This window comes from Rhea americana, unplaced genomic scaffold, assembly GCF_003343005.1.
Source record: "Rhea americana isolate MKP2758 unplaced genomic scaffold, rheAme1 scaffold_48, whole genome shotgun sequence".
NCBI classification, from domain to species: domain Eukaryota; kingdom Metazoa; phylum Chordata; class Aves; order Rheiformes; family Rheidae; genus Rhea; species Rhea americana.
Window position 1 is genome coordinate 856010 of NW_028186623.1, and position 9505 is coordinate 865514.

Sequence of the window (9505 nt, forward strand, 5' to 3'; positions counted from 1 at the left end):
GGTATCTGCTAAATCGCAACACAGCTTTTTTCAGCAGACTGTCTTATTTAATGCAGTATGGAATGTTATTTGGGGAAGCTTTCCGTCATGTTGCTAAGGGCTCTGGAGTAGAAAGGTGACCAGAGTTTCCCTTTCATGAAGAAAAAGGTGTTCATCACATTTTGTAGAAAAAAATAGTTCCTGAGAGCCTTTCTTAATAGCAGAAAGATATCTGCAAAATGTCAAATTCAACTACATTCATCTGCAGAACATCAAAGTTAACTACATTCTGAATTTGCAGGGAGGTTAAATGTTACAGTAACCCTGCTCATCTGATCAGATTAGCCAGAATATGAGGCTTCATTCTGGCAAAAACAGAGTGGAAGGGATCTTAGCGTGAAATTTTAGATTCACTTTTCAYTTATGCTGAAGAATGGTTCACATAACGTACTGCTTCTAAACACAGTCTAGGAACATGTATTTTAGAAAAACACGCTATTTTGTTCGGTTTGAATATGACAACTGGTGGCACAAGTGCAGGGCACAGGGCAGAAGGGCCGCAAGGCTCAAGAGAGATGAACCGTCTGTTAGCAGAACTCATGCTGCCCATTCGGGTTAAAGCTCTCTGGAGAGGAGAAGCGGGATGGAAAGAGAGCCAGCTGTACACCAGATCGAACAGGTCTGCTGAGCCACATCCAACCTATCGTTCGCAGACTGGGCAGTCCTGCCTTTTGCTACTCAGTATCATCCAGCTCTTCTAAACATAAAGTGAATGTTCAAACTGTAYGAAGGACTGCTCTATTTGTTTCAAGTTCATTTCATATTAGGCTTCATCTGTAGGAATACATGAAGCAACCCTCCAGGGTAAGATCAGGGAAGATTAAATTGCCCTAAAACTCCAGTCCCTAAAATTTATAAACCGTTGAGGAAAGCTGAGGAATGTAAGTAGTGTTGACTCAATGGCCAGAAAACACAGATTTATAGGTGCCTAGGGTAGCTACCAGCTCCAAAGAAAATGCCCTGCATTTTGTAGGACAGTCCACAGGTCAGATCAGCTTTCCTTCCTAGAACAGTAGTAAGCGTTCCACAGCTATTTGCCGTTAGACTGACAGAAGGAAAACGTTAGTATCTCAAAAGATCGCTTGTGTTGTTCCTTTCTTCTTAAGGGAAAGGCCTCAAAAGCGAGAGTGCTTACTAAATCSGAAAGTGCAACCACAATCACAAACTGAATGGCTTCAGAGCATGGTGTTCAGCACAGACCCTATTCAGATAAATTAAGTGAAGGTGGCAATTGCAAAAATAAATAAATAAATAATAAATAATAATAATAATAAAGTGCCACAGATTGTCCTAGCCAGTGAAGCACCCACATATAAGAGGATATCAACTGCAAAAAAAGCTATCAACTGCACTCCTGAAAGAGCCCTCAGGAATTCTGAGGGTTCCCAAAAAGGGCTCTCAATGCCTTATCAGCCTTCCCAGGAACATAGCTCTTCAAGTGTGCAACTTTTAAATGTGCATGTTTTAACTTTCCACCCTTTCTTTGGCTTAAAACAAAAGTTAAAAAAAAAAATACACACATTTGCACAAGGACTCGTCCGCTTCTCTGCACAGTTGCGCATCCTGCTGTTCTGCTGTCGACAGGGATACAATACCTCGGAATTTTTCCTCCCATAAAAAAAGATCAGTCCTTGGTGAAATCAAAATAAAAACTCAACACATGCTACAGTCACAAACTGTACACAAAAAAACTGCAGTCTGATCTGAGGGCTTAAGCTGAAGCTTCTGGAAGGAGTACACCTGGGCTGAACTTGTAGACCTGAGCCTTGCAGAGTTTCCACATGCCGCGCATTTCAGAATACATTCGCTGCAGTGAACCTCATCCATGAACTAAAAGGTTTATAGGACATACAGCAATTCAACACTTCAATTAGAAAGTGAGGAGAAGAGGCCAAGGGATTTTATGTGCAAGAATTTCTGAACAGAATGCTTAAAATTCCCCTCGTTTTGGATTTATAACTTGTAAACATGAGCAGAACTTTCAATTTGTGCTTCAAATTGCGTTTCATGCTTTGTTTTTCTTAGCTTCTCTCCCTGCTTGTATTCATGGGATAGGTGGCTTGAACCCAGGAAGGCTAATGAATGTCTGACACAGCAGGCAGTAAATCTACAGACTAGCAGCTCATCCTAGCTTTATTGCTTTATTTTTTTTTAAATTGCTGATAATTACAATAATGCACATGGGCAGGGGTCCAAGACAGGAAGAATTATTGTCTGCAGGCAGATCTGGTGTGAGCTGATAATACTGGCCTGTGTTTGCTTTTGAATTTAAATGGCAGAAATCTCAGTAAAGTAGTCTTTGGCTTACTTTAACTTGCTGGAAGGGGTGGAGTTCTCATCTGCTCGTCCTTTATTGACTTTTGCGGTAGGGAATTCTGTACCAGCAGAAAATGGGAAACAAGTGCAGAAGCTGCACTACTATCTCGGGCACAGTTTAAGCATCAAGATCCTCACTCTTTACGGCCAACACGCAGTCTCGAACACTCAGAAGGTCGCTGATAGTAAGGTACGTACTTTCATACGGACCGACAGTAATCGTAGCATTACAAAGAGCAAAACAATGCTGAAGCCCAAAGCGTTCTTTATAGCTTTTGCAATTTCCTCTGTCTTTCTACAGAGGCAAGGAGAGATTTCTAAGTAATAGTGTCTCACAGGCAGCTTTTTTGCCCTTGCAATTTGTACTAATTGTGTAGCAGACTACTTCCCCCTCCTCCTCTAGTTTATTATGCTCCATAAACCGAGTCTACATGAGTCATTGGGCAGATAATCCGCCTGTCAGACATTTGCACTCGGGAACTGCCACATTCAGAGAGGGATAGCAATACTGTAAGCAGTACTGGTGCACAGCTAGTCTAAGACAGCAGCAATCAAATTCAGTACAGCTCTGATACAGCTTTGGCTTCCTGAAGACAGGTGCATAACATGGTTGCCTTCAATATCCTCTTTTTTTTTTTCTTTCTTTCTTCCCCACCCCACCCCCCACCCCCCTACCTCTAGAGAGCCAAAGTTCAGAACAACTCAACTGGAACATTCCACAAATAAAACAGTAATGCACTCAAAACTGCATCCTTTACACAGATTAACTGACAGGCCTCAAGCTTTCAAACTAAAGCTTGTGTGTAATGGCTGGGACYCCAGCAACTTACTGCAAGAGCTACCCTATAAAACAGGGGTGAGAGAAGAACTGCAGGAAGAGGTAGGCAGTGCTATTATATCATGAAGAACCCTTACAAAATACACAGATAGGTCTGAACATGCTTTATCAGCCAGGCTGCCTTCTGCTAGTCCCAAGAACACAAAGAACAGTTTTCATGTAGAGCATTAGATGACTGCCCTGATAGCAGCTCGCTTCCCTTTTTCAGCAAAACACAGCAAGAGGGCTATTTAAAGTATCTTTTTTTTTTTAACCGAGAGAATCTAAGTCAGATTACAGCATACACAAACTAGACCTATTTATTACCAGGCTAAACCAAGGCACAAAGTCAAGTGACTCGCCTAAGGTCACCATCAACAGGCTCAGCCCAGCTTAATCCTCAAACCCTCATTGCTCCGATCTGTGTCATTGCAATGCCTTGCACAGCAAGTCTAATTATCGCTTTCCCACGAGAATTACTTGGGCATCTGAACCACAGAGACTCGAGATGCCTTGTTATCTTGCCAATAAGTGAATACTTCACTGTAAGCTAATGTCTCCACGTACACTCAAAATCTGAAGAAAATGGCCATGGGGAACATCGCATGGAAGTAGAAGCCCATACCTATCTTTAYAGAAATGGGTCAGAGAAGGATTCAAAATTTGGAAATATCTTACGGCATACACAGGGGAATGCTAAAGTCTACTCTCAAAAGTAGAAAATTGGTCAGGACAATTCTGCATTCCTAGGCATTTGGGAAGGAGATCCAAAACASAATGTAAGAAGAGGGGCTGCAATTTAACACTGTTTCACTCAGCTTAGGAAGAATATTTGGCTTTATCTTTTTAGCTCTAGCTTTCATTACCAAGTTGACTGTTAACATACATTATGACAGTTTACAGCATAAAGGCTTCACTGACAATAGTGCTAAATGAGGAGGCGTATTGAGAGAGGCTATTTCATAAGCAACTTCAGCATGTAGTTTGATAGCAATTCCCTTCCATCTTCAGGCACCCGAGCTATGCAAGGCTTAAGGGACGTAATCATTGCAGTGATCACRACACAGAGACTTCATCACATACATGGAAGTACATTTAACTAAATCTTTCCTCACCTCAGAAGGACCTTGCACACAATTTTTTGAAGCAAAAAWAAATTTAGACCAAAACCCATCACAAATCACATGCATGCTTTATTTATTTATTTATTTATTGCCACAAAATCTCAAGAAAGGGCTAACCTTTCTTTTTCCTAGAGCACAAAAGTGGCAGAAGGGAGACCAAGAGAAAAAGAATCTATTATTAGCAGGCAAGAAACAACAAACCCTTAAAGTACTAATCAAACCTATTCAGGTTCCCCTTCCCSCTGCCTCCCCTCCCCTCAAAAAAACAAAAGAAAAACACAGCTTCACGGAAGCTCACTAGGAGCTTTACAAGAAAGCCCACCAGAGATACCTTACGGCTGCTCAGTGTAGCCATACATCTGATCTGTTGAGCGTATTGAGATGAAAAGACCGCAGAGATCAGGTTTTTATCAAAAACACAATCATGCAAAAAGCAAGCAAGAAATTTAAGAGCCTACTTTAACAGAGCATCAAGAATTTGAAGTGGCAATGAAAAACACCTGGAAAAATTTGCAAGAGAAAGAAAAGGTAAGGAGTGGGAAGTTTGCAGTAGTTTGGTTTTGGCATGAACCACTTGTGAGCTCAAGTCTACCTCCCTTCATAGATGTTACTCAGTATCACAGATTGGCTATTTATACGCACAGACTGCAATTGTTTTGGAACATGATAAAATACTCACTTGGTATCTTAAGGTCCCGCGACTAAGCTACACAACAACCTCCCCTCAGTACACAGGAATAAATCACCGGGAATGGCTCTACCCATGCCGAAGCTTTCCAAGTCACGCCGATCACTTTCCACCCGCAAATTCACAATCTTCTGAAAAACTAAATTCACTGGGAAGTCTGACTCGCAAACAGTCCAGATGAAACTTGAGATTTGGAAGGGGAAATCACGAGTTTTTTAAGCGCTGGCTTTCCAAATCGTGCTAATGACCTTTTCAAAATAGGAAGCCCACAGCTAAAGTACAGGACTGCTTTAATCTTTGCTGTCACTCCCTGAGCTTTGCCAAGTGTATGCTGGTCCAGACCAAAATTAACATGTTACCAAAAAAACAAAAACAAAAGACTCAATAAATAAATAAATAAATAAATAAATAAATAAGTCTTGCTACTTTTAAAAGCACAGATTAATTGTAAAAATTACAAGTCTATGAAAATAGTCAGCAGTTGGTAGACATTACTGAGAACACATAACTACATTTAATAAATGTATTAAAAATACATTTAGGAAATAATGCAAATTGAAATTTTAAAACAAAAACAACTCCTCACACATCTCTTCCTCCTAGTATTATTCATTCTGAGAATTGCTTACAACTTGTTATGGAGCATCTTTCAGGCAACACTTAACATCACCGCTCACACACAAAATTCCTCTGTTCCAGGAACCTTTAACATACATGGCCATAGAAAGTAATGCCTTAAAAATGCCTGTACTGGATATTTAAAGTTTGCTATTYTGATACTCTGATAAACTGATAGTTTTTTTTCAGCTAAAGTAAATAACGATTTTTTGGGGGGGGAGAGGAGGAGGGAACAAAACCTCAATGTGAACATCTTCCTGAGTAATTTCAGTTTTCAGTTCAGCTGGTCATTAGGAAAAATTCCCTCCACTTACGGCTAAAAAATAACTGTGAAAGAATCAATTTAGCAGAGCCATCTCAAATTCTCACATAGAACTGGTCATTCAGTTTGCCTGACTGCAACTATTTTTGATCCCAGTAAATAGCAATAAAACTGATGAAAGGCTGCCAGTTTCCTTTCCCTAATGCTGGCAACCTGGAGTTGAGCAAGCAAGCAACAGCAGAGATAAGAATGACAAGCACCTCTTAGTCAAGCAGTAAAGAGGTTGAGGTCTGGGAAGATGGGTTAGGGCTACACTTTTCCCAAGAGTCAGATGGTGAAATCCTCGTTCATTTATTGTAAAGTTTGTCACCCAACAGCCAAGCATCTACATGAAGGATCCTGGTTTTAATAGCAATGTTTGGGCTTGAATCTCACAACTTTCTGCCTTCCTTCAAAGGACAGGACAAATACTGCACTTTTACCTATTCACAAAAGCTCAAACACCCAGATTTAGCAAACAGAAGAGAGGGGTCAAATGACAAAGAGCCTTCTGAAGTACCCCTGAAGTTTCACCAGCAGCAGGGTCAGAAAAAGTGAAGAAAGGACCTCAGTAATGGCTTAATGGATTTCAATCTTTCACTCTTTAAAAGCAATCCTGACTAATTTAGTAGCATTTTATTTCTGAAGCATTAATTTATCAGCTAGGGTTTAATAGTCACAGCGTCATATCACGGCTAGGCCAGCATTCTGAAACTCTAATGGATGTCTTAAACAGTTACTTTAAGGGAAGCAACAGATCACTCCTTAGAATAACTGCTTAATGCTATTAGAAAATTAAGTAGTAATTTATAGCACAGAGTAAAGCTGGCTAGGTTCAGATCCCCTCTACCAATTTTGCTGATCCAGAAAGCAGAGCTTGTCCAACAGAGACTAGCATAGAACCACAAATATTTCAAGGCCGTTGTTGTAATAATTAACAGACTGTACATGCACACCTGGTCTTCATACGCTAACTTGACAGCTCCTCAGTTTATTAATCTATATGAGATTGTGTAGCATTGCACAGAAGCAAAACAAAATGGGAGAACTGACTTTTACCTTTGATAAACCAAGCTGTCAGCTCTTGTTAGCAATTCCTTCCTGGTTTAAGCAGAAAGAGTGAACTCCATGTACATGACATCCTATTTCCTTGAGGTTTTCTTAAACATTTTCTCCACATTTTCAAGGCAGGGGTCAAGGAGTGGGGTTTTCTTCTTTCTAGTCTACTTAGTGGAACCACAACTGAATACTAGACTGATGGAAGATGCAGTTAGATACTTCAGCTGCATACTCCTGAGGGTCAGTTCTTTGACAAGTTTCTAAAAAACATAGCACACTTCAGTAAAGTCTTTGAAGCCCAAAACTGCTAGGAGCTGAAAGCTTGAATGTAAACCTGAAAGCAAAGACTACCAGTTCTGCAGCAGCAATAGGAATTGCAGTGCTTGAAAAAGAACATGCAGAACAGCTTCAGACAATTCAGTTCTGCTTTCAGGAAAAAGAGGCAGTATCCACAGAGAACTTCCAGAACTTAACAGAAATTCCACTTCAAGTTCTCAAAAAGGCAGCACTACCTTTCTTTTTAATTAAAATGCACGCACACACACACACACACACACACACAAAACAAGCAAACAACCCCTCTCAAAAAACAAAGATGGAAAGAGTGCATTCTTATTTAACCTTTTATCCAGTCTGGCCACCTCAGCAGTAAAACTATCTTTTAGCTTAAAGACTTAGTAAAGAAAAGTTTCAAGATGTATTGTTTTGAACACAAGAATCTCAAACAATTATTTATTTTCCTGTTTGGAAAATTCTATTAGACCCGAGAAGAGGCGCATTGATTACTTCTTCTTGGAGAAACTCTTCTGCCTGCTCAGATGCTCCTTGTCCAATATGCTACACACTTCAATGCATTTCCCTTTACTGAGAGAAAAAAAAAAAAAAAAAAAAACACTCAGCTGTCAAATACAAGTTTTACTTTCCTTGAACCTACAAGCAGACAGCAATGAAAATGCTGACTTGATGTATAAATCCCATCACTAGCACGGTGACTGGAGGTCAGATTGATTCAAATATTGATGTAAACATGCCATTCACCATTTTCCTAGCCATAGGCTGAGTAGTTTCAACAGAGTTTTCACAAAGGCAAAGGATTAAAATAACGTTGCATAAAGTTATGACCCCAGGGAGTGATGCTTTTGGTTTTTTATTAGTTGACTTCAGACATGGCCCACTAAGGCTTTTTGTATTTCAGACACACAATCATGTATGCATCTCAACCACAAATATTAACCTTACCAAAGGTCACAGCAGTGAATTGGCATTATGGAACATACTCAGATGTCTCATCTCATAACAGAGCTGCACCTGAGAATGAGCCATGCCGAAATTATAGCTCGAAGATGCAGTAGCATGACACAGCTAGAAGCACATCTCATTCTAACATCCTCATTTTGGACAAATAAAAAGACACTGTGGGCCCAAATGAGTTCCTTAACAGCCGAGGGTTTAACTATCTTTGAGGTCACCTCTCCAGGCACAATCCACAACTAATCTAGTCAGTAGTGTTACTCATATCAAGGGATTGCAGGTGAATCTTGTGTAGAATGTGAGGCTAGGAACATTTAGAAGATTTTAAGAAAACCATCCTGAGGATTTTTGTATCTGACCRCAGATACGCACTACTTCAAGAGGGAGGAGGTTAGGTAATTGGCAAAAAAGAGCTGCGCGTGTCACGGCTGTTTGGCGGTTCTAAAGCCTGGACAGCAGTGGCAAATGGACCAACCATCCAGCTGCACAATTCCATTACAGGCCATGTATACATTGATAGCTATACCTCTATCAATGAATGCGAGAGGAATASTAGCCCAGACTGGCAAGAATAATAAAAGCAGACCTCCACTCTGGGCTCACTACTCATTTCCAAAGTAGGGTTTCCCCACTATAGAAAGCATCCTAACAAATGTTGCTAAGTACACAATTTTAAGCTTCGTTCAGGAGCCCAGATGTTTCTGAGGGAAATCTTACTATCCATTCACACACAGCAGACACCCCCCCAAAAAAAACCACAAAACAAACAAACAGAAAAAAAACTCCAAAGGTGTTGTTCATACGTGCATACTCATTACCAGCAAGACTTTCAGCAATATCAGCATTTGAAACTTGGCTAGAGTTATAAAGATGTTCACATCCTGACACAAACCACCAGACTGCACYGCTCCAGAATGTTCAGTCTGTCTGCATCTCCGTATTCTGCACTTTACATGATGTGATGTATTTTGCAGCTTAATGTTAATAAAGACTACTTTAATCCTCTTTATCACTGCAGAACGTAATCTTAAATGTGATGTAGATACATTTTGTCTGACGGATGCTGCTCCGAAATTTATCTGAAGAGATACTGCAAAGCACAGAAGCCATTCCAAGGCAAATATTACAACAAACAAAAAAAACTCTTGTTTTATTAGATCTAGAGTACTTCAAGCTAACTGCTATAAACAGTAAAAATCTGTCAGCTCCCCTGCTCATGACACGAGAAACAGCTTATAGGCCAGTCGGTAGCATTCTCTTTAATAAGATAGTAACCATGAAAGTGGCAACGC